Here is a 25,151-nt window from a genome sequence, read left to right on the forward strand (position 1 = left end):
CATACAATGACCTGACAATGACTTCCCAAGGAAATATGCAGTGTAATTACAGACACCATAATATGGTCATCTTCCCTAATTGTTGAACGCTATATAAGCAGGCGTTTACTGACAATAAACAATAGAGCTCCTCCCGAATTATGTCTATTTCATGTTCTTAATAAAGGTCTTATCAATTATGTCGATCTTCTGTAGTGTTACATAATGTCCTACTCTTCTGCTCCGAGTGGGCTAATAAAGACGGGCATACGCTATACTGTGTGCGTAAAAAACAAACCTGACAATAAAAGAATTTTCCGGTGTGTTTCTTCTTTGACAGTATTGCAAGGTGGAGGGCCTGGCAAGGGATAACGTACAGTCGTTAGGGTGGGACGGAAAACCGAGTTCCTATGTTCATATTGGCGTGAACGTAAAAGACCCACTGTTAGAATTCGATGTAAGAGTAGGCTGTAGCGCCGCTATCCGCACAAAGTTTCCCTCAGTGTAAACTGTATGGCGTATGCCCGCCTTCATCAGCCAACTCGGAGCAGAACAGTAGGACGTCAAACCCCATTTCATTTCATTTCATTTTCCTAACTTTCTGCGCAAATCGAGCTATTGAAGATAGGCACACGCTAAGAAGAGTGCTATGACGGAAATTTACTAGGGACAGTGGCATTTTTTCATTTAGTTCAAACTGTGGAGTGCTCTTTTATGTGTACACATCTACACTAAACACTGTTCTTTGCCAGCTGTCTAGTCGTTCGGATGGGACGAAAAACCGAGGTCCCGTGTACATATTCGCATGCACGTAAAAGATCCCTTGGCAGTTAGAATTCGATATAAGAGTAGGCCGTAGCGCCGCTGCCCGGGCTAAATTTCCCTCATGGCACACTGTATGGCGTATGCCCGTCTTCATTAGCCCAGGTTAGGAGCAGAACAGTAGGACGTTAAACCCCATTTCATTTCATTTCATTGCCAGACCGACCCTACAAAATCCAGGATCAGTGTAATTTCTAATCAGTTGTGTTCGGTGAAATACCAATCTGGTTAAAACACAGATCCTATTTGGTTTCTTTTTTTATAGTTCAAAATTTCGTTTTACTTGTCTTTACTACACTAGGATCTGGAAGAGTTGTTAACATTGATGTGTTCTGGATGGTGTGAGGGGTTAGCCAATAAAACGGTCTGTTAAGGCAAGCTTTTGGCGTGTTTTGCACGGAACTATGTGTAATCCACTAGAACATCAATGCTGATTGGGTAATCAAATGTCTAACGTCATAGGATCAAAAGCCGCTCGTATGACCTCTGACGCGACCTATCGATACAACTTGTCAGATCTTCATGTAGTTTAGGTCATCGAAAGTATAAAAAAAAAACGAAACGAAATATAGATCTGTATTGTAATCAGATTGGTGAAATACTTGAACAGTCCAAATTGATCGGCAAGCTAATTATTTTCACATTTTCTCGTAGGATATGTTTTGTCGTTGCTTATTACAAATGGCGCCTGAAGTCATAAAAATACACGATATATCCTAAATATTGGATATTGGTGTCCCATATTTTCACAGCAAGATAACACCATTAATATTGATTGAAATGAGCCAACATTGAATTTTAATTTCGAATTTTATGGAAAATATTGAGTTAGAGTTTTATTTAGTTCCTTTAATGTATTTTCATATAACCAACTAGACAAGACAAGGTGGTGAAATGTGTAGATGTTTATGATAATAATGGCCCCAGCTTCCAGACAGCAATTAACTTGAATGGACCTTTCGTACTGTTATTATCCCATAAATTATTAGATTACTTTAAGTATATGTCTAATACGCTTTATAAGTTAACATTATTGTTGGTAATTGGTTTCAGATGTGGCGTGATGGTCAATATGACTGGATGAGAGAGAGGGGGAAATGGGGTTTAACATCCACTTGACACAAACTAGGTCATTTCGGGACTAAGATATGGTTTAATTTTATTTCAATAATTTGCTTGCGCGTATTTGTCTTTAGCAGTAGAAGGAAACAGGAAGATCCGGAGAAAACCCACGAGGTTGGACAGGGGATCCTACTCCTTGTCACGTACAACCTGGGAATCGAAACCACGCCAGTTGACTCAATGACAGACCTTATGATACAAGACGCACGTGCTAACCATTCGGCCATCCAACCCCCTTTGTGATTCATTAAATCTACATATTGGGTCTTTTTAATAGTTTGAATATTGACATTTATTTATTATAGGGATACACCTCTAGGACAAGATAGTTGTTTTTGGCTTCTCTGTGATTCATTGGGGGGTTGGATGGCTGAATGGTTAGCGTGTGCGCGCTGTATCATAAAGTCTGTCATTGAGTCGACTGGCGTGGTTTCGAATCCCCGGTTGACGTGACAAGGAGTAGGGTCGCCTGTCCAACCTCGTGGGTTTTCTCCGGGTCCTCCGGTTTCCTCCCACTGCTAAAGACCCCTACGCGCAAGCGAATTATGTAAATAAAATTAAACCATATGTTAGTCCCGAAATGACCTAGTTTGTGTCGAGTGGACGTTAAACCCCATGTCTCTCTGTCTCTTTCTAATCTTGTCAACCGTTACCTTTAGTTATTTTAGAACCACATCCTCTAGTATATTGACATTATAACAATGTGGGTATGATAATAATAAAATAATAATAATAATCGTTTTCTGAACATTCAGTCAGTCTGACTGCTCTGTGACGCTTTACAATGTAGATATGATTATAAAAAAAAACTTAATGTATATACAAATAAACAAAAGAATACAAAGGAATAGTCAAGTTACAATATACAAATGGAAAGAGAAGCATTTAAATTATAGTTCAAACGTTTGGGTAAAATACAGGGTTTTTAGACGTCGTTTAAATATAGCCAAGTTTGAACTTCCAGAGGCAATTTGTTCCATTTTTTTGGTGCTGAGTATGCAAAAGCTCTCTCACTAGATTTTGACTGTAGCAGGGATTCCTGTAGCAGGGATCAGACCAGGAATTCTCTCCATAAATACTGTAGCAGGATCGAGACCAGTAATTTTCTCCATTATAGAGAGAGAGAGAGAGAGAGAGAGAGAAATGGGGTTTAACGTCCACTCGACACAAACTAGGTCATTTCGGGACTAACATATGGTTTAATTTTATTTCAATAATTTGCTTGCGCATAGGGGTCTTTAGCAGTGGGAGGAAACCGGAGGACCCGGAGAAAACCCACGAGGTTGCACAGGCGACCCTACAACCGGGGATTCGAAACCACGCCAGTCGACTCAATGACGGACTTTATGATACAGCGCGCGCACGCTAACCATTCAGCCACCCACCCCCCTCCATTATAGAGGAATAACGAAACAATCTTCCTGTAGCACGTGTAAAATCAGTAATTATCTCCATTAAATAACGGGAGCCACACGGTGGCTAGGTGGTTAAGACGCTGGCTCGCTAGCCAGGAGGTCGGGTGTTCGATCCCTGCATTGGCTGAGAAAGTTCATCTGGATTTTCCGACGTGGTTTCCCCTTGTTAGTGGTGCAGAATGGAGGACCTGACAAGGACAGCTGTCTGGTCCTTCGGATGAGACGAAAAACTGAGGTCCCGTGTTTACATTGGAATGCACGTAAAAGATCCCTTGCAGTTGAAATTCGATATAAGAGTTGGCGATACTGCCGCTGCCCGGGCAAAATTTACCCCATAGCACACTGTATGGCGTATGCCCGTCTTCATTAGCCCAGTATAGGAGCAGAACAGTAGGACGTTAAACTCCATTTCATTTCAATTAAATAACAAGAACAGATAACTCTTCCTGTTGCAGTTCGTTCGTTCATTTCTGGAGTTTTACGTCCACTTTCACCTAAGGTGATATCGTAGACAATCCTGTTGCAGGGGCCAGACCAGTAATTATCTCCATTAAAGGACAATAACTGTAGCACGTTTCAGACCAGCATTCCTCTTTATTGAATAACAGTAACTATAGAAGGACTTCATTAAACAAAAATAGCAGACACACCTTCCTGTAGCTGCTAGCAGGACCCAAACTAGCAATTCTCTCCATTAAAGGGAGAGAGAGAGAGAGAAATTGGGTTTAACGTCCACTCGACACAAACTAGGTCATTTCGGGACTAACATGTTTTAATTTTATTTCAATAATTCGCTTGCGCGTAGGGGTGTTTAGCAGTGGGAGGAAACCTGAGGACCCGGAGAAAACCCACGAGGTTGGACAGGCGACCTTACTCCTTGTCACGTACAATCGGGTATTCGAAACCACACCAGTTGACTCAATGACAAGCCGTATGACTTATGATACATCGCGCACGTGCTAACCATTCAGCCATCCACTCCCCCCGCCTCCATTAAAGGGATATATGTGATAGAACTCGTTAAACACATTCCAAATATGATTTTAACACGCAAAAAAAAGGAAAACACGAGTTAACCTTACATATAACTAATTGAAGTAGAGAGCGATAACAGATACCCGGTCGATTTTCATTCCAAATATGATTTTAACACGCAAAAAAAAAGGAAAACACGAGTTAACCTTACATATAACTAATTGAAGTAGAGAGCGATAACAGATACCCGGTCGATTTTCATTTAACTATTAATTGTTGTCTGAAACTGTAAGAGGATATCTGTTGGAATCTGAAAATTCAGAAAATTGGTTAATCCGGCGCTGATTGTCTACAAATCCCAAGATGAAAGCGTACGCTAAGCCCAAAGAACAAAGGAACGTCGACATATCCATAATTTAATGAAGCACTGAATGAAATCTAATGTCAACGTGTCTGTATCAAGTTGGTGACAATCGGATCTTTTATTAAGCTTCCTAAGTGGCACAAAGATGTGTCAATATTAAAGAGGCGTTATGCGAGAGCTAAATTTGGCCACTGTCCGGCGTTTGTTTGGCTTCAATGATATATAAATTATTATTGAGACATTTTTTTTATTCACATGATCAGCTCATGATCAACATTCTATGTCATCCTGTGGCTTAGATATTGTGTAGGAAAAATTATATGGAATACAAGTTACATAAAAGTTTATTTTTGGCGACGTTACCAAGCAATCTGTTTTAAACACAGATCTATTATTTCGTTTCGTTTTTTTTTATATATAATTTCGATGGCCTACACTACATGAATATCGAACTAATTGTAGTGGAAGGTCGCGTCAGGGGTCATACGGGTGGCTTTACCCTTATGACGTCAGACATTGATTAATCAATCAGTGTTGACGTTTCTAGTAGTTTACCCACAGTTCCGTGCACTTCACACCAAAAACTCGCCGTAACAGACCGTTTCATTGGCTAATCCCCCACATCATCCAGAACGCCGGTTATATAACAACTCTTCCAGACCCTAGTGTAGTAAAGACAAGTAAAATGAAATTTTGAACTATAAAAAACGAAACGAAATAGGATCTGTGTTTTAATCAGAGTGCGTTTCCAAGAGAGCTCTTTCGTCTGTATCAACCATTGTCCAGGTGAAGATACACAACGTTGAAACATTAATATACAGCGAAAGATAATCAATTAGACACCACCAAAAGGGAGGGAGAGGGTTCGTCAGTCTTTATCAAGTAAAATATGATAACCATAGTGCAGGTGATGATACACATTATGGAACAAGGAAACATTAAACATACATTATGACGTCACATTAATAATGATGTCATTGTATTAATCATATTAAACATACATTATGCAAGAGCTAAATCTGCCTATTGCAGGCCTTTCTTTAGGCCTGAAATGTTTTCTAAATTATTAATTAGACATTTATTAACAAAACAAGACCATAATCGACTCTCGGTGGCATCGGATTTCTCAGATTAGAACAGATCAGCCATATTTTGATTTAAGCTATGCCACACGTCTTGTCAAACCTTCAAAGGCTAATATCTTCGCTCGCAATAGAGTAATTTGAATGAAATTTTCAAATTATTCATTTTACTTTATCTATTTTGAGCTATTATAGCAAGAATAGCTAGCTCTTTATCTAAATCTTACATAATGTATCTTTAATAAGATAATTAATTAGAAACCACCGAAGGCCTTGAGATGTTTCTGCGCATCTGATGACACAACTAGTGATTTAAGGGCGAATCCTTTCGGCACTAAACAGCTGTCTACATCGCAGGAGAATTAAACTGTTACACGCCTTGAGAGGACCCAGGTCGTAACTTCGCCAGAAATAAAGTTTTAATTACTTTGTATTCTATATAATTGTGACATGTTTCATTTTCATTTGAAATACAAAATGCCGCTTAAACAAATGATAAATCTGCAATGCATAATGTTACTCACGGACAATGTCGATGGAAGGACTGACAATCGACAATGGCAACATGACAATAGAGAATATTAACTGTAGGTGGAGTTCCGGTTTTCCACCGATAGAGTATTTATGGCTATTTCTTGTCAAAACTTCAGACATTCATAACTTTCCTCAGAATAAAGTTATGTAATAGCGCAATTTTTGTACTTTTAAAACTATGAACATTTGTATTTCAGAAATATCGAATATGCTGTAGCGTCTCTGGATGCCCAACAACTAGCTAGTCTAACGAGCGGCAGAACTTCAAAATAAATTGAAAGTGATGGAAATGGGGTCTAATGGCCTAGTCTTCGTTATAAAAATGAAATGAAATGGAGTTTAACGTCCTACTGTTCTGCTCCTATACTGGGCTAATGAAGACGGGCATACGCCATACAGTGTGCTATGATGGAAAATTTGCCCGGGCAGCGGCACTATCGCCTACTCTTATATCGAATTCCAACTGCCAAGGGATTTTTTACGTTCATTCCAATGCATCACTGACAAGGGGGAACCACGCCGGAAAATCTGGATGAACTTTCTCGGCCAATGCAGGGATCGAACACCCGAACTTCAGGCTAGTGAGCCAGCGTCTTACCCACTTAGCCACGTGATCCCCAACAACGCATCCAGACTAATATTCGTAGAATATTTTTCTGGATGATAAGAGACTACCCCCAATTAGAAATTGAGGCTGTTTTTTGGGGGTTGGGGTTCGCTTGCGCCAGGCCTACAACAAAGCAGTGGTTCTCAACCTTTTTTTGCCGACGGCACACCTTGGAACACATGAAAAAATAGCGGCACACCTGGTTAAATATATATAAAAAATGTTTGAATTTAGCAAAATAATAACATGGTAAGTCAGACGGAATACAACCGTAGACAGAGAATAGTCATAGAAACATAGAATGACTCGAACTAAATAAAGAAAAACACAGCTATGAACTTATCATTGCACACAATGGAGACATAGAATGACTCAAACTAAATAAAGAAAAGCACAGCTATGAACTTATCAGTAGACACCAGTGAATATTCAGTTGGGATCACGTGTTTTTTCACATTTTCTTAATGTGCCGTTCAAAGTTTCTCGACACACTTAGGAAGATCTCGCGGCACACCTGTGTTCCGCGGCACACTGGATGAGAATCGCTGCCTTAAAGGTTGCGTGGTTCTATTTTTTGGAACCTTAAAACAGACGAAAATAGTACTAGAAGCACATATTTTAATATTAATGTTATAAAAATGTATATGACGTTATTTATATTCATTTTTTAAAAATTCTTATTGTAATTTATAATCAGTTATGTTAGGGGAAATTCTTGAACTGTCCAAATTGGCCCGAAAAAGGCAGAGAACTAACAGAAATCGTCAAGTCGCATTTCGCCTCACTCCACCCGCAATTAGAAATTGGGGCTGGTTTTCGGGTTGGGGTTTGCTTGCACCAGCCCTGCAACAATACTTCGCCCATTTCCTTAAAGGGTGTGTGGCTCTGTTTTTTGGAATCTTCAAATTAATATGAAGTGATTTATAGTCAATTTTTAAATTCTTATTGTAATTTACATTTAATTAGGTGAAATACTTGAACTGTCCAAATTGAATGGTAGTCGTTTCCGCCTGCTTAGTCCATTCTACACGTTTTACTTTTGTAGTTATTATTTTGTCGTTTTTGAACAACCCATTACTAACTACTTCCACATTGCCTTGTAGGATATTTTTTCTTTGTTCGTTGAAAATGGTACCCGAAACCATAGTGTACACGACTCGTTTACAGATTTTAAAATGTTCATTGTGTCCTATATTTTCACGACAAGATAACAATTGAAATTGATCAGTATCGAAGTTTAATTCTTGTTTTTAATTTGGAATATTATGGAAAATATTGAGGTTTAGCTCCTTTACATTGACTAGCCTTTAGGGAAATTCTGGACAACATATACCCAGCCTATTCATGAGTGCTAATATAGAGAGAATCAGAATATGGCGGCTCTTTCCTTTGATCTTCTCTAGCACGGCTTATTTACTGTGTGTGAAGCGTTGTCGCGATATGACCAACTGTGCATATTTTAAGTAGATTAAAAATCATAGAAGCGGCTGATTTATTTGTGAATAAACATTTTACAAGAAAAAAAAGAGAAGGTATAGAAGCAGCTGATGATAGCACACTAGCTAGATGTATTCCAAAACAAGAAGATAGAATAGCGATAAAGCAATTTTGTTCTTCAAAGTCTAAAACAGACAAAAAGAAGAAACTGGTGGACACATTAAAACAAAGACTTTGCGATCAAGCTGAAAGCAGTTCGACATCTAATAAACAATGTTAAGTGCCCGTTTGAGTGGAAATGCCCATGCTTCTAAAAATTCTCGGAAAATTACCACAAGGAGAGAGAGAGAGAGAGTTTAACGTCAACTCGACACAAATTTAGCAGTGGCAGGAATCAGAGGACCCGGAGAAAGTCCACGAGGTTGGACAAGTGACTCTACCCTTGTCAAGTACAACCGGGTAATCGAAACCACACCAGTTGACTCAATGACAGACCTTGTGATACAACGCACCCCCCCCCACCCCCCACTATAAAAAGGGTGATGTTTTCAAAGAAATACGAAAACTGGTAGATGGCGGTAGGAGGACGGTTAATATATTAAAAACTGCAATAAAATCTGAAATCATTGATAAGGCTAAACAGCTATTGGCAAATTAAAACTGGGCAGAATTGAAGATTATGAGATAGACCTGAAAGATGTCTCTGAAGAGGAAATTAATACCGAAGATACAGTTGGTAAACTTCATGAACAAACTGGTACGAATAGTTTCTCACATGACAACAAAGACTAAAGAGGATAGTCAAACTGAAATAGGGAAAATGAAGCAGATATCGCAGTAGATTATGAAATTTATATCTACTGTAGAATGTATTATTGGGGGATAAAGATGTTTTCAACAGGCCTGTGAAAACTTTCAGTTAGTGAACATTGATGATTTGCTAGCAAGTTTAGGTTCATATGACAGTAGAAGTCGCCCAACAGCAGAAACCATCAAACCTATACTTCTTGTTAAAAAGTACACTTTTGAAGGCCACTGCATGAAAGAAGAATTGCTATTACGCCTACTGCAATAAAAGTCATATAAATACTTCAATTTCCTGAACATAGCACACTGTATGGCGTATGCCCGTCTTCATTAGCCCAGGTTAGGAGCAGAACAGTAGGACGTTAAACTCCATTTCATTTCATTTCAATTTCCTGAAGCTATGAATGCCATTTGGAGTCAAGTTACCAAGCATATCAAAAGATATATATAAAAAAAACATTGATATCGGAAACTAGACCAGTTCATGAGATTCTGCACAAGGTCCGATCTCATGACAGTTAAAAAAATAATAGTTGAGTTCACAGCTTTAACAGAGTTAGAAAGGCGACCTAACGCCCACACATGTGGTTGTGTGCTTTAACTGCCAGGGCATGTGAAAGTTTTATGGATTGATTTCCGATATGAATTTGACAGTAATATAAATGAAATGAAATGAAATGGAGTTTAACGTCCTACTGTTCTGCTCCTAACCTGGGCTAATGATGACGGGCATACGCCATACAGTGTGCTATGAGGGAAATTTTGCCCGGACAGCGGCATTACGGCCTACTCTTATATCGAATTCCAACTGCCAAGGGATCTTTTACGTGCACGCCAATGTGTACACGGGACCTCGGTTTTTCGTCCCATCCGAACGACTAGACAGCTGTCCTTGTCAGCCCCTCTGTCCTGCATCAATGACAAGGGAGAACCACGCCGGAAAATCTGGATGAACTTTCTCGGCCAATGCAGGGATCGAACACCCGACATCCAGGCTAGCGAGCTAGCGTCTTACCCACTTAGCCACGTGATCCCCGACAGTAATATACTCAGCTATGATATTTGGAATATGGATATAATATAATATTGTTGATTTTTTTTTTTTTTTTTTGATTTTTTTTTATAAACAATATTTTATTCAGGATTGGGGAACAGGCTTAGCCTATGTTAACCCCCCCCCCCTCCCTCTCATTGATTAATGATAACATATGTGTGTGTGTTAGTTGTATTTAACGTCCGCTTCCACCGAGGTGATATCGCAGACAAGTGATAACATATCCCACAAACAACTTTTAATTACACACGGGAGGGTTGGATGGTCGAATGGTTAGCATGTGCGCGCTGTATCATAAGGCCTGTCGTTGAGTCAACTGGCGTGGTTTCGAATCCCCGGCTGTACGTGACAACTAAAAAATATTATGATTAATTAGTTGTTACGTTCCACCAACCTTACAATAGTGGACTGATGACAATTGAAGTGTCTGGCAATAGCACGTGTAGACATACCAGCCCTGGATATTCCCATGGCTTCATTCCGTTGATTTTCAGTAATTCTCGGCATCTCTAGCTCGATTCCTTCACACGTCCAACAAAAAATTACGACAGATTAGTTGAAAACATGCTTTTAAAGGGCTCACACACAATGCTGCACGTGAATATTGGGTTTTTCATGTGCACCTCGTGCAATTTTTTTTTTTTTTTTTTGCACACGGGCCGATATTTTTTGCGTTTGGGAGCATTGTGTGAAACAATAGTTCATAGTATTTCATAATATTATACATACAAAACCACCTAGTAATAAAATATTTGGGAAAAAACTCAGTATATTATGTTTAAAAAAACAAACAAATAAAATTAGAATGATTTCCGGCATAATTGACCTACGAGACATGACTAAATAAAACATAATTATTTAATTCTTTAGTTCAATAAAATATACTTTTCAATTAAAACTCAAACTTCAACGCATATTATATTCTAACCGCCTTCGGTTCATCATCTTAAACAAGTAATTTCCCATGCTTTTTGAATCGAGTCAAAATTCATTATAAACTTGAATCTTTGATCAAAATTCATTTCATTGACTGTATGATCTAACTTTTTGATTTCCGATATTAGATCATATCTAATGTCACCATATGTCGGGCACACTAAAAGACCGTGTTTTTCATTTCTCTTCCATTTAAGTTAGAGAATACACATTTTCTGTCGCATAACGGTAATGGGGGTCTGGAATACCTGCCGGTTTCGATGGCTATGGGGAGAGAACCGCAGCGAATTTGGGTAATAGGACGTGAACCAGTGAAGGACGTCCCCTGACCCCAGCCTTCTCAAGCTTATGACAGAATCCAGCGTGTCTGGACCCTCGCTATTGTTTGTCCCTGATCCTCGGGACTTGAAAGTCAATCGTGTGCGTATGGTCAGTATGGATAGTGCTGGAATTACCTCTAGGTTTGACAGGTTGAAGCCAAGGGTCTCAAAATCTACTATTTTTGACATGGGCATAGGCTTTTCTACACGCTTTCTCTAGTCATGAGGGCGGGGAATTAGGAAGGGGTTCATCAGTGGAATAGCCTAGGGTCTTCCTTTATCTAAACCCAGCAGTGAGTATAAAGATTGAAGATATTAAAACTGTTATATCTTTATCGTATTAAACAAATCTTTAATTGACAGAACAACATGTTATTACATTATGGTGATCAGCATGAAATAAACAATATAATATTTTACAACCCATGAGAAATAAAGAATACAATCCATGGAAACAAGTATATATCGAACCGTGAACACGAAATGAAATGGGGTTTAACGTCCTACTTTTCTGATAATGAAGACGGACAATTGTCATGCTGTTGCTGTGAGGGAATTTTTGTCAAACTGGTGCTACATCATTACTCTTATTTCGCATAGCAATATGTACACAGAAGCTCGGATTATCGTTCCATCCATCCGACCAGACGCTGTTCCTTTCCTGGCGTACCACCCTGATCCACTCACAACGAATAACCAGACTGGGAAATTCCCGATCAACCTTCTTCGCCAACACCTAGATTGAAAAAGCGTCTCTTTCACTGCGTCGCCGCGGCGCCCATCTAACCATGCACATGTATAATTACTGTTTGTCATACACGTATTGTGGCTTGCGTTATAAATGTATGGTGAAAGAATGACTGATAGAGCTGATGCGTTCGCTTTGCATCTTTTAATGACCCGTGTGTCGTGGTTTCAATTTATAGCACGTACGTGACATAGAGTAGGGTCGCCTGCCTAACTTCGTGGGTTTATTTCTGCTCCTTCAGATTCCTCCCACATCGATAATAACCTAGTTTGTTTTGAGTGGACGTTAAACCCAATTTCCCTATTTCTCCCAAACAGAAGACAAAACATTAGGTAATAAACTGTACACAATATGTTGAGTCTTTAAACAAAAATTTAACGATGCATTATGTAAGATTTAAAGGGACATTAACACTCTTGCTGGCTTGAAAGCTCCAGAAAATAAATAATATCTCTATCTAAGTACTAGATGTTTAAGTGTCCTACATGTTGTGTAAATTATCCATTATATCCTATTTTACTTGTCCAGAGGGTTCGAAAATATTTTTAAATCGAAGTTTCATTTGAAAAGGTTTACGTTAGACGTTTCAAACCATTATGTTGAATTTTTCAAAATTTTTAAATAAGGTGTGTTAAGATGAAATTTCTTTCATCAATTAATTGAAATATTGTAAAATAGTACCAGAATAAAGATTGGGACATATTATTCAGTTACAACAAGAGTGGTATTGAGCCTTTAAATAAACAGCTGGTTGTTCTTGCTATTACACATGTAGTTTAAACAAAGACCACGAGAAATAAATATATTCATAAATATATGACTGTCTTGACAATATAGTCTCGATTGTCAAGTACCATTGCTGCGATAATAAACAAAGTCTCGATTATCTATTTCCTCAGATCTGTTCTAATCCACTAAATATCGATGTCCTAGAGAGTTGAATATGGGCTAATGTCTAAATAAGATTTGAAGCTATAGGCAAACGAAACTGCAATAGGCAGACTAAGCCTCTTGCATAATGCATCTTTAATTCTGCTAATTAAATAAGGTATGTGCAGATGTCTTGGAGAATGATTTTGTCTAGTAACAAATTCAACCTTGACATTCTTGCAAGTAACATGATAGCCATACAATATAAGACTCCATGCACTTTAGTAAACATAATAATAACACGTAAAATGAAAAATATTTAAAACAAAAAAAAACAAGAAAAAAACGAAATTAAAAGATTTTGTATATACATATAACAAATACTTGAAAGCACTGTAGCACTTGGTATCTTAAAAACAATGAAAAAGTGAATATCGCAAATATCTAACTTATTGTGAAGATGGGTTCCATCCATGTTCCTGAAGCAACGACTGTGAGTTTTACAACATCTGGACGTTGCTAGTTTGCTTTACAATTCGTTACGTTATAGATACATTTACTGCACATACGTGAACAGTAGCGTCCAATCAGCGGTTGTGAAACAAAAACGCTCAAATCAAATATAGCGACCTCCACGGAAACCTTGACATTGAACGAACCTTGAACTTTGCAACTCGATTAGCACAGGTATACATTTTAGCTGGAATCCGATAGGTTCTCAAGCTGGGTGATTACCCAATCAAAATTAGTGCCGAAATATCCAGGGTATTGCGTGACGGCCTTGATAAAATGTGCGGAGTTAAAGCGAGATCAAGCCTTCTATTAAAGATGGATTCCATCGGGCTTAACTGGGTCATTTGTTTGACCTCTTTAACGAATATATAATCTTAGACTAAGTGAGTAGTTGCGCTCTCTTGGATTTTTGCGCCTACTCTCAAATGGAAAAAGGAACACGTCGTTTCAATGCTATAATCCTATAATCCAACATACCGCTATTCAATTATATACTACATTTCCTCTAGCCCCCACTCTCCTAATGTTATAACTATTGGGTTTTCATGCCCCCTTGTAATCAAAAGGAGAGAGAGAGAGAAATGAGGTTTAACGTTCACTCGACACAAACTAGGTCATTTCGGGACTAACACATGGTTCAATAATTCGCTTGCGCGTAGGGTCTTTAGCAGTGGGAGGATACAATAGGACCCGGAGAAAACCCACGAGGTTGGACAGGCCACCCTACTCCTTGTCACGTACAACCGGGGAATCGAAACCCCGCCAGTTGACTCAATGACAGACCATATGATACATCGCAGCGCGCACGTGCTAACCATTCGGCCATCCAACCCCCCGTAATCAAAAGGAACATATAACTATTGACCCGGGATAATTTTTGACGATCTAACAAATGTGTTTTAATCAAATTGGCTTTTAATTAAAATACATTACACCATTAGCAAGTTCTGATCAATAATCTGTGAATTGGTGATAGCGGTATCTTAAAGTTCCAATATCAGGAATTAAATACAAGGCCACTTTGTTAGCCTGACAAATTAAAGTTCCATGATGTTAGCCATTGATCATTTTCATTTAAAACCCCGTTAATTTACAGAAACTTATAAGATTGGCGCCACTATAGTTAAATGATATTACACTGGGGGAAACGTTCAGGCGTCAAATGACCGTCTTTGGTCTAATAATTAATGTCTTAAATAGCCAAATCAGGAATCAGATATCAAATATCAAACGACACACAGATTTGCTTACTAATATCAATAGATACTATAACACTAGCATATTTGGTATTGATACAATCATTTGAAGAGCCCCGGGGAAGAGCGATCTAAGTCACTTTTTCAACGAACCTCAGTTAATGGCGCCATCTGGTAGCACATTGTATAAGCTTTCTGTAGAACAATCAATTTCAGGTAAAAACGATCGGAGTCACATCGGACCGATGGGCTCCCGGACAATACAAGTCCATCGTATCCTTTATTTGACCTTAATTTGTCTGAAAAGTGGCAGACTGTTTATGATTTGTATTAAACATCATTGTGAAGTTGTAATTAAACCCACTCGTTGTTCTGTTTGCGTCAAGCAATCTCGTCCAAAAGTCTGTTTTGCCTTTTATGCGAAAAGACAAAAATGTGACTTGGATCGTTCTTCCCCTGGACTCTTCATTTCGTTCATTAAACTGAAACGTTTCAACAAGTCGTTGGGTATTTGATACCGACTTGTGAAATCTCGTTGAAACGCTGCAGGTTATATATATTGTTACATTGTTATATAATTATTAATGGAGTATATGTATTTAAGGCCCGAAGATGTTCCCATGGAACTGAAAGCACCAGGCGCATAATACTGTGTTTCTTTCCTCAACATTTTAATTTTCATATATTTAGGGAGAGAAATGAGGTTTAACGTCCATTTGACACAAACTAGGTAATTTCGGGATTAAAATATGGTTCAAAGGTAGGGGGGGGGGGGGTCCGGAAAAACCCATGAGGTTGGACAAGTGATTCTTCTCCTTGTCACGTACAAGCGCGGGGAATCGAAACCACGCCACACGACACAGACGCGTGAAACCACTAGAACCCCCCCCCACACACACACACACACACACACACTTGCAGTGTATAAAATGAAGTGATTGTATCCACACCAAGTACAATTGCCTCTCAACGATTAGGGGGGGGGGGGGGTGGCTGAATGGTTAGCGTGCGCGCTGTATCATAAAGTTTGTCATTGAGTCGACTGGCGTGGTTTCGAATCTCCGGTTGTACGTGACAAGGAGTAGGGTCGCCTGTCCAACCTCGTGGGTTTTCTCCGGGTCCTCCGGTTTCCTCCCACAGCTTAAGACCCCTACGCGCAAGCGAATTATGTAAATAAAATTAAACCATATGTTAGTCCCGAAATGACCTAGTTTGTGTCGAGTGGACGTTAAACCCCATTTCTCTCTCTCTCTCTCTCTCAACGATTATATCAACAAATACATACAATAGCGGACGTTTCATCATACAAAAATAAAAGCATGATCATGTGTGATCAACAATATAGAAAATAATGCCCTGATATATTTTACAATTCAGCTTATGTTCCGTCGTAGGGACGAGTTTAAGGCATAGATTCTCGGGTGAGTTAATTCAAAATTAAAATTGCAAACCGATGTTATAAACCATCGAGATTTAAAGAGACAATAACACTCTTGCTGGCTTGACAGCTCCAGAAAATAAAAAAATAGCCTTATTCTATATGTATTAGATGTGTTAGTGTCCTACCTGTTGTGTAAATTATCCATTAAATCCTATTTTACTTGTCCAAAGGGTTCAAAAATATTTTTAAATCCAAGTCACATTTGAAAAGCTTTACGTCACGCTTTTCAAATCATTTAGTTGAATTTTTCCAATTTTTTAAATTAGGTATGTTAAGATGAAATTTGTATCATCAATTAATTGGAATATTGTAAAATAGTACAATTTGTTGACCAGAATAAAGATTAGGACATATTATTCAGTTACAACAAGAGTGGTATTGAGCCTTTAATATAAAAAGAAGCAAAGCTTTATAATATTGACATCCAAACAGTTATTTGAAATCCACCTCTAATCCCGGGAGAACTCGGACAAGTTGAAGTCGCTAATCGTCAGTTGCCTTTCGGAATGATGTTTTCAGAGTTTACAGATGCATCATGGAATATTAAATAAATGGGGTTTAACGTCCTACTGTTCTGCTCCCATGCTGGGCTAATAAGGACGGGCATACACCATACAGTGTGCAATGAGGGAAATTTTGCCTGGGCAGCGGCGCTTCGGCCTACTCTTATATCGAATTCCAACTGCCAAGGGATCTTTTACGTGCACGCCAATATGTACACGGGACCTCGGTTTTTCGTTTTCGTCTCATCCGAAGGACTAGACAGCTTTCCGTGTCAGGCCCTCCGTCCTGCATCACTGACAAGGGGGAATCACACCGGAAAAGATTAAATAGAGAGAGAGAGAGAGAGAGAGAGAGAAAGATGGAGTTTAACGTCCACTCGACACAAACTATTTTTGGGCTAATATACCATTATACAATATGGTAGTTTATAAGGGGGCGGGGTGATTTACCCGGAACTGCCCTACACTACCGAATACCACCGAATAATTACTAAAATACTACCCAACAACTACCCAATATGGTGAAAAACTAACTAATGTGGTGGTTTTGGGTAGTATAAAATTAGTATTGGGTGGTATTGGGTAAATCGTCGTCGTGTCGGTTAGTAATAGCGTCCCACTATCAAGATTCGTGCTGCGATTAAAATCGTGGTTTTAATCGTGGAGTAATCGTGGTGATCCTATCAGGTCTTATCATATATTGAGGTCAGTCGTAGCAATCGTGTTGATCGTATCAAAACGTATCCGAACGTATCTGCACGTACTAGATCGTGGTCTCAATACTGCCGTTGCGCATTTCACGACAGTGGAAACCTAGCATTAGTAAAGGGTCCCTTGTCAGTTGGAATTCGATATAAGAGTAGGTCGTAGTGCCGCTGCTCGCTCAAAAGATCCCTCAAAGCACACTGTTTGGCATATGTCCGTCTCCATTAACTCAATCGGAACAGAACAGTAGGGCGTTAAAACCCTATTTCATTTCATTTCATCCCGGAAATGACGATCACCGACCTATACAGTATCCATAACATAGACAGGAGTACTCCAGATACATTTATTGACACTCCACAGTTTTAGCACACATCCCACAGTTCTTAATATTTCACAAACATTTCAATTACTAAATACCACCCATCCAAGTCCAAATCCCACAATTGGACTATTTCGTTTATCACACATCTGACGTACTATACGTCATATCCGTTCCATCCGTCAGCACGCATTTTCTAGTGGTAATCTTCGAGTTTCTTTCAGTGTGAGATGTTCCGCTGAAAAAAAGAAATGAAATCACGCTAATAAATGATATATTACCCAAGCATGTGATTACAAATTTGACAAACTGAAATTCAAAATCTGCTGTTCGTTTTTTAGTTTAAACACCTTGTTTTCCAGTCACCGAATAACACTGTGACGTTGATATCGTTGACTAAGCAACAAATAACTGTTATAAAAGAAAATATACAACATCAGTTTATATACATATTATGTATTAGTTGGTTAAAATTGTTAGTAATAAGGAACGAGTCATTAAGTAGGTGTTTTGTCACTAAGGTGTTAAAACTGTGACTATTGAATGATATACACCACCATTGGTTAGGTTTGTGTATTCAATAGTGATGGGTGTTATAAATAGTCACATTTTTTCAGCTAGTTACACACCTGCTAATTAATGACAACTGTATAATTTCTAACCACTTTCTATACATACTAAACATTAGATTAGAATACTGATCACTTATATCATTTAATGACAAAAATTGGCATTACTGAAAGGCCTAGCTTCATTAGTCAACGGTATCAGTTTACCAGTGTAGGTAATCCCTGTTTGTAATCCGGTCACGCCCATGTTTGTCTGTTATTAAGCTTTCAGTGAATGAAGCGATAGTCATATGCCACGTATTGTGCTATGGGCGAAAATGTGCCTGGTCAAGAATTCAGTATTCAAGAGATTATACAGGCGACCCCACTCCTTGACACGTACAAGCGGGAAATCGAAACCACGCCACTTAACTCAATGACAGACCTTGCTTTAAACCATACGACCACTAAAAACCCCTGGCAAAAACAGAAGTTCCTTTATTTATTTATTTTTTCAAGAGGCATATCAAACATGACAACAGAGAGAGAGAGAGAGAGAGAGAGAGAGAGAGATGGGGTTTAACGTCCACTCGACACAAACTAGGTCATTTCGGGACTAACATGATTTAATATTATTTACATAATTCGCTTGCGCGTAGGGGTCTCTAGCAGTGGGAGGAAACCGGAGGACCCGGAGAAAACCCACGAGGTTGGACAGGCGACCCTACTCCTTGCCACGTACAACCGGGGATTCGAAACCACGCCAGTCGACTCAATGACAGACTTTATGATACAGCGCGCGCACGCTAACCATTCAGCCATCCAACCCCCCACATGACAACAGAAATGATAATATAAAGTTACATGATAATAAGATAAAAACGTTTTGATGAGAGAAAGAGTAATGATGTCATGGATGACCAGCCTCTTGAGGATAACAAATAAAAACCTGCTTAAATTAAAACTAGGTTTATTTCCAGTGGGGTCCTTGGAGACGAATCAGGTCATGTCATCATAGAAGGGGTGGGGAGGAGGTATCGCTGGTTTCAGCCTATAACTGTTTGGTTTTCCCAGGTTATACATTATCTTGAAAATGAAGATCTTAATTTGAGCTGTAAAGCCCAGGACAGACGAGCGTATTTTTTATCACCTGGTCGCTCCGATTGAAATTCGTCAGCAATATTTTAAGGCCGATAACGAACGGGCACACGTATCGATCGTCTCGAGAGGGTACGCCATTCTGCGAGTAAATTACGGCGATCATGTGATTCATGTGAAAGCCATTTTGAGATCATGTGATATCGCTCGACACAATACGCTGGACACGAACAGACGAGCGGATTGTCCGGTGAATCCATCGCCGGCGCACAATATTCTGCCGAAAATATCTAACATGCTAGATACGGGCGATCGATCGGGTGAATGGTTCGCCGAGAAGAATCGTCGTCGAGGTGAAGACACGGGCGATTTATTTGAGCGAGTTTTAAATTGGGCGAAAGAGTATGCTAGTTTGTTCTAGACTTAACAAAAACGATTGTTGTGACATATGTAACACTAAGAGCGTGAATTTAAAATCTTAAAAGTTATTTAATATGAATACAAAATTCATTCACCTGTTTTCGCATCTTTATCATTTCGTCCTTTTTCACATATACTTGACTTTGAGATTATCGCTATTAATTTTGTTGTACAATTTTAAACTGCCCTGCTTCTAATCTAATTAAAACACAGATCCTATTTCGTTTCTTTTTTTATAGTTCAAAATTTCGTTTTACTTGTCCTACTACACTAGGATCTTGAAGAGTTGTTAAATAACCCGCGTTCTAGCTGGTGTGAGGGATTAGCCAATGAAACGATCTGTTGCAGCGAGTTCTTGGTGTGCGATGCACGGAACTGTGGGTACCCTACTACAAACATCAACACTGATTGGTTAATCAAATTTCTGACGTCATAGTGTCAACATCCGCTCGTATGACCCCTGATGCAACACTCATTGCAGCTGGCCAGGTCCTCATGTAATAGAGGCCATCGAAAGTATAAAAAACGAAACGAAATATAGATCTGTATTTTAATCAGATAGCCCTGCTTCATTAGAACAAAATTTATTTATCTGTTTTAGCATCTTTAAAATTTCTCACAAGGTATACTTGACCTTTAGGAGTTGACCGCGGCCATTACCAAACCTTTGCACGCATCAAATTACCATCTCCGAGTACTATGGCCTATACTCAAGTCTTATGAGCGTACAGTAAAGCAGTTGACCTCGGCCATTACAAAACCTTTGCACGCATCCAATTAACCATTTCTGAGAACTTGAACCTTATGCTTTATTCTTTTGGGGAATACAATTGAAGAGTTTATCCCGGACATCAGTAAAAATGGACACGTTACAACCTACATTATAGATAACCATTGTCAAGTTCGTTTTATATCAAGTAGAATCAAGCAGATGTGTTGTTGTTCGTTTCTGTTTTTATCTGATGGTCATTCAAGTGAGTTAACCTATAATTGGTAAACTAGGCGACAAATAAATCAGGACGTCGTGGACAATAGTTCTTGGCGTCCACCCACCTTTAGATGGCCAGCATACTGTAACGGGTAATGTTCGACAGCTTAGCTTGACATGATTTGATTTGCCGCTGAATCTTGATAAACATGTAGATGTAGAAGGCACCATTAACCCCGAACCTCTATTATTCCTCAGTGATAATTGGTCTTGTAGCCATTAGCATAAAGGACCGCTCATTGTGAAAATTACTCAAATTATATCCGCTGGCTAATCGCTCTGCTGCCAGATTACTGATGCAAATACTCATTATTCTGACCGCACTTATATTAGAGTTTCATCACACTCAAGACATCGTGTCAACACAACACGAATGCATTTGATGAGATTTTCTTATCTTGTAAGCTCTTTATTTCATTGACTGGATTCAGTTAAATGATTGGCTTTATTGTGAATATTAACGGTCTTGATTAGATTTAGCTGTCTAAAGCTGCTTTGCCCAAAAGACCATGATTTACCTATTGTTTCCCAGATTAAACGACAAGATATTAAAACTGGGATTGAATGGCTTTATTTCATATCCTGCTCTATGGGAGAGAGAGAGAGACAGAGAAATAGGGTTTAACGTCCACTCGACACCAACTAGGTCATTTCGGGACTAACATATGGTTCAATTTTATTTCAATAATTCGCTTGCGCTTAGGGGTCTTTAGCAGTGGGAGGGACCCGGAGAAAACCCACGAGGTAGGACAGGCGACTCTACTCCTTGTCACGTACAACCGGGGAATCGAAACCACGCCAGTTGACTCAACGACAGACCATATGACACATCGCGAAAGTGCTAACCATTCGGCCATCCAACCCCCAATAAACTGTGTGGAATAGCGTACTATTATAAATGACATTATTATTACTATTCTTTATCACTTATACAGATCAAGATAATTAGAAACATGAAGTCATTCTTCCGATTGATTAGTTAACTAACCCTGAGCGTGTATGTCGACCTTTAATGGGTAGATTTATTTATCAACTATAAGCACTGATTGTGATTAGTTACGATACATTTATTAAAGTCACTGTGCGTCACTTTCATATCAAATTTTCCACGTCTTAATCCGCTCTAAAATGTAACCAAATTGATTATATGACCGATAAAAATTATTCCGGTATGGATTCAATCCATGTCTGCGATATGCATGCATATGAACAACGAACACCACATGCACAACATACTAAAGCTGAAATTCAAAATGCGTAACATAAAAAGGGGCTAATATTCAAATATGCGTAACATAATAAAGAACTGAAATCGAAAATGCGTAATATAAAGAATCTGAATCAAAAAAGAGCAGAATAAAAAAAAAAAAGCTGAAATACAAAATGCGCAATACAAAAAAGGACTGAAATCAAAAAAGCGCAGAATAATAATAAAAAAGAAGCTGAAATCTAAAAATGCGTAATGCAAAAAAAAAGAACCGAAATCAAACATGCAAAGTACAAATAAATGCTGAAATCATAAATGCGCAATACAAATAGGGATAGATTAGCTATGAAAACTTCTCCTTTGACACACGGTATCAACTAATGGATGAAAGATTGTAGTATTGTAAACAACGAGAGAGAAATGGGGTGAAACGTCCAATCGACACAAACTAGGTCATTTCGAGATTAACATATATGGTTCAATTATATTTCAATATTTCGCTTGTGAGGTGGGAGTAAACCTGATGACTCGGAGAAATACCCACGAGGTTGGACAGGCGACCGTACTCCTTATCACGTACAAGCTGGAAATCGTAATCACGCCACTTGACGCAATTCCAGACCTTATGATGCAATGCGCACCCGCTAACCATCCAAATCCCCCTGTGGTGTGGGGGGGGGGGCGAATGGTTAGAACGTGCGCACTGTATCATAAGGTCTGTTATTGAGTCAACTGGCGTGGTTTCGAATCCCCGGTTGTACGTGACAATGAGTAGGGTTGCCTGTCCAACCTCGTAGATTTTCTCCGGGTTTTTTTGCGCCCCCCCCCCCTCACACACACACTGCTAAAGACCACTGCGCGCAAGCGAATAATTAAAATAAAACTGAACCATGTGTTAGTCCCGAAATGAGCTAGTGTATGTCGAGTAGACGTTACCTCTACCGTCACCCCCCACCCCCTCTCTCTCTCTCTCTCTCTCTCTCTCTCTCTCTACAAATATCATTTTGTCGTTATCAAGCTTTCACTTTCTGGAGGGTTTAGATTTCACCAGATATTCTAATGGCCCATTCGCTAAGAAATGTTCAACAGGTACATGTGATGTTTTTGAGGGGTTGTATGAATTATAGATATGGTTCTAGAAGAATGTTTATGCGACGAAAGTGGGGATATATTAAGCTAGAAGAAAATACTATGGTTGTAATAGTTAGCTTCGTGGGCGGGAGTACAGTAAGTATAGATACGGTTCTAGAAGAATATATTTATGGTTATATGGTTACGTGGGCGGGAGTACAGTAAGATACGGTTCTAGAAGAATATACTCTGGTTATATGGTTACGTGGGCGGGAGTACAGTAAGTATAGATACGGTTCTAGAAGGATATACTATGTTTATATGGTTACGTGTGCGGGAGTACAGTAAGTATAGATACGGTTCTGGAAGAATATACTATGGTTATATGGTTATACAGTTACGTGTGCGGGAGTACAGTAAGTATAGATACGGTTCCTGAAGAATATACTATGGTTATGTGGTTATATAGTTACGTGGGCGGGAGTACAGTAAGTATAGATACGGTTCTAGAATAATATACTATGGTTATATGGTTACGTGTACGGGAGTACAGTAAGTATAGATACGGTTCTAGAAGAATATACTATGGTTATATGGTTACGTGGGCGGGAGTACAGTAAGTATAGATACGGTTCTAGAAGAATATACTATGGTTATATGGTTACGTGGGCGGGAGTACATGAAGTATAGATACGGTTCTAGAAGGATATACTATGGTTATATAGTTACGTGTGCGGGAGTACAGTAAGTATAGATACGGTTCTAGAAGAATATACTATGGTTATATGGTTACGTGGGCGGGAGTACAGTAAGTAAAGATGCGGTTCTAGAAGGATATACTATGGTTATATGGTTACGTGTGCGGGAGTACAGTAAGTATAGATACGGTTCTAAAAGAATATATTTATGGTTATATGGTTACGTGTGCGGGGGTACAGTAAGTATAGATACGGTTCTAGAAGGATATACTATGGTTATATGGTTACGTGTGCGGGAGTACAGTAAGTATAGATACGGTTCTAGAAGAATATACTATGGTTACATGGTTACGTGGGCGGGAGTACAGTAAGTATAGATACGGTTCTAGAAGAATATACTATGGTTATATGGTTATACTTACTGGGCGGGAGTACAGTAAGTATAGATACGGTTCTAGAAGAATATACTATGGTTATATGGTTACATAGTTACGTGGGCGGGAGTACAGTAAGTATAGATACGGTTCTAGAAGAATATACTATGGTTATATGGTTTAGTGGTTACGCGAGCGGGAGTGCAGTAAATGTAGATGGGAATCTGGAAGAAAATACTATGGTTATATGGTTACGTGGACGGGAGTACAGTAAGTATAGATACGGTTCTAGAAGCATATACTATGGTTATAGGGTTACGTGGGCGGGAGTGCAGTAAGTATAAATATACTATGGTTATATGGTTATATAGTTACGTGTGCGGGAGTACAGTAAGTATAGACACGGTTCTAGAAGAATATACTATGGTTATATGGTTTAGTGGTTACGCGAGCGGGAGTGCAGTAAATGTAGATGGGAATCTGGAAGAAAATACTATGGTTATATGGTTACGTGGGCGGGAGTACAGTAAGTATAGATACGGTTCTAGAAGCATATACTATGGTTATAGGGTTACGTGGGCGGGAGTGCAGTAAGTATAAATATACTATGGTTATATGGTTATATAGTTACGTGTGCGGGAGTACAGTAAGTATAGATACGGTTCTAGAAGAATATACTATGCTTATATGGTTACGTGGGCGGGAGTACAGTAAGTATAGATACGGTTCTAGAAGAAAATACTATGGTTATATGGTTACGTGTGCGGGAGTACAGTAAGTATAAATATACTATGGTTATATGGTTAGTGGTAAGCAGTACTCACTCTACGCCTACAGTTTAGTTCCTCTATAGTGAAACAAATCAAACGGGTCTGGAAGGAATAAAAATTAAAAATTAAAATTAAATATGTATTTACCTTTTGGAGGGGAAGGGTTCCAATTCATCTGCAAATAAACAAGAATTTGAAATAAAGAACCAAAACAACACCCCAGCC

General features: G+C 38.9%; 1 pseudogene; it reads right to left on the minus strand.

Moving 5' to 3' along the window:
* Positions 1-17,760: 17,760 nt before the first annotated feature.
* Positions 17,761-25,151, minus strand: part of LOC126817774 (orexin receptor type 2-like) — a 36,378-nt pseudogene continuing 28,987 nt past the window's right edge.

This window comes from Patella vulgata, chromosome 4 (assembly GCF_932274485.2).
Source record: "Patella vulgata chromosome 4, xgPatVulg1.2, whole genome shotgun sequence".
Lineage (NCBI taxonomy): Eukaryota > Metazoa > Mollusca > Gastropoda > Patellidae > Patella > Patella vulgata.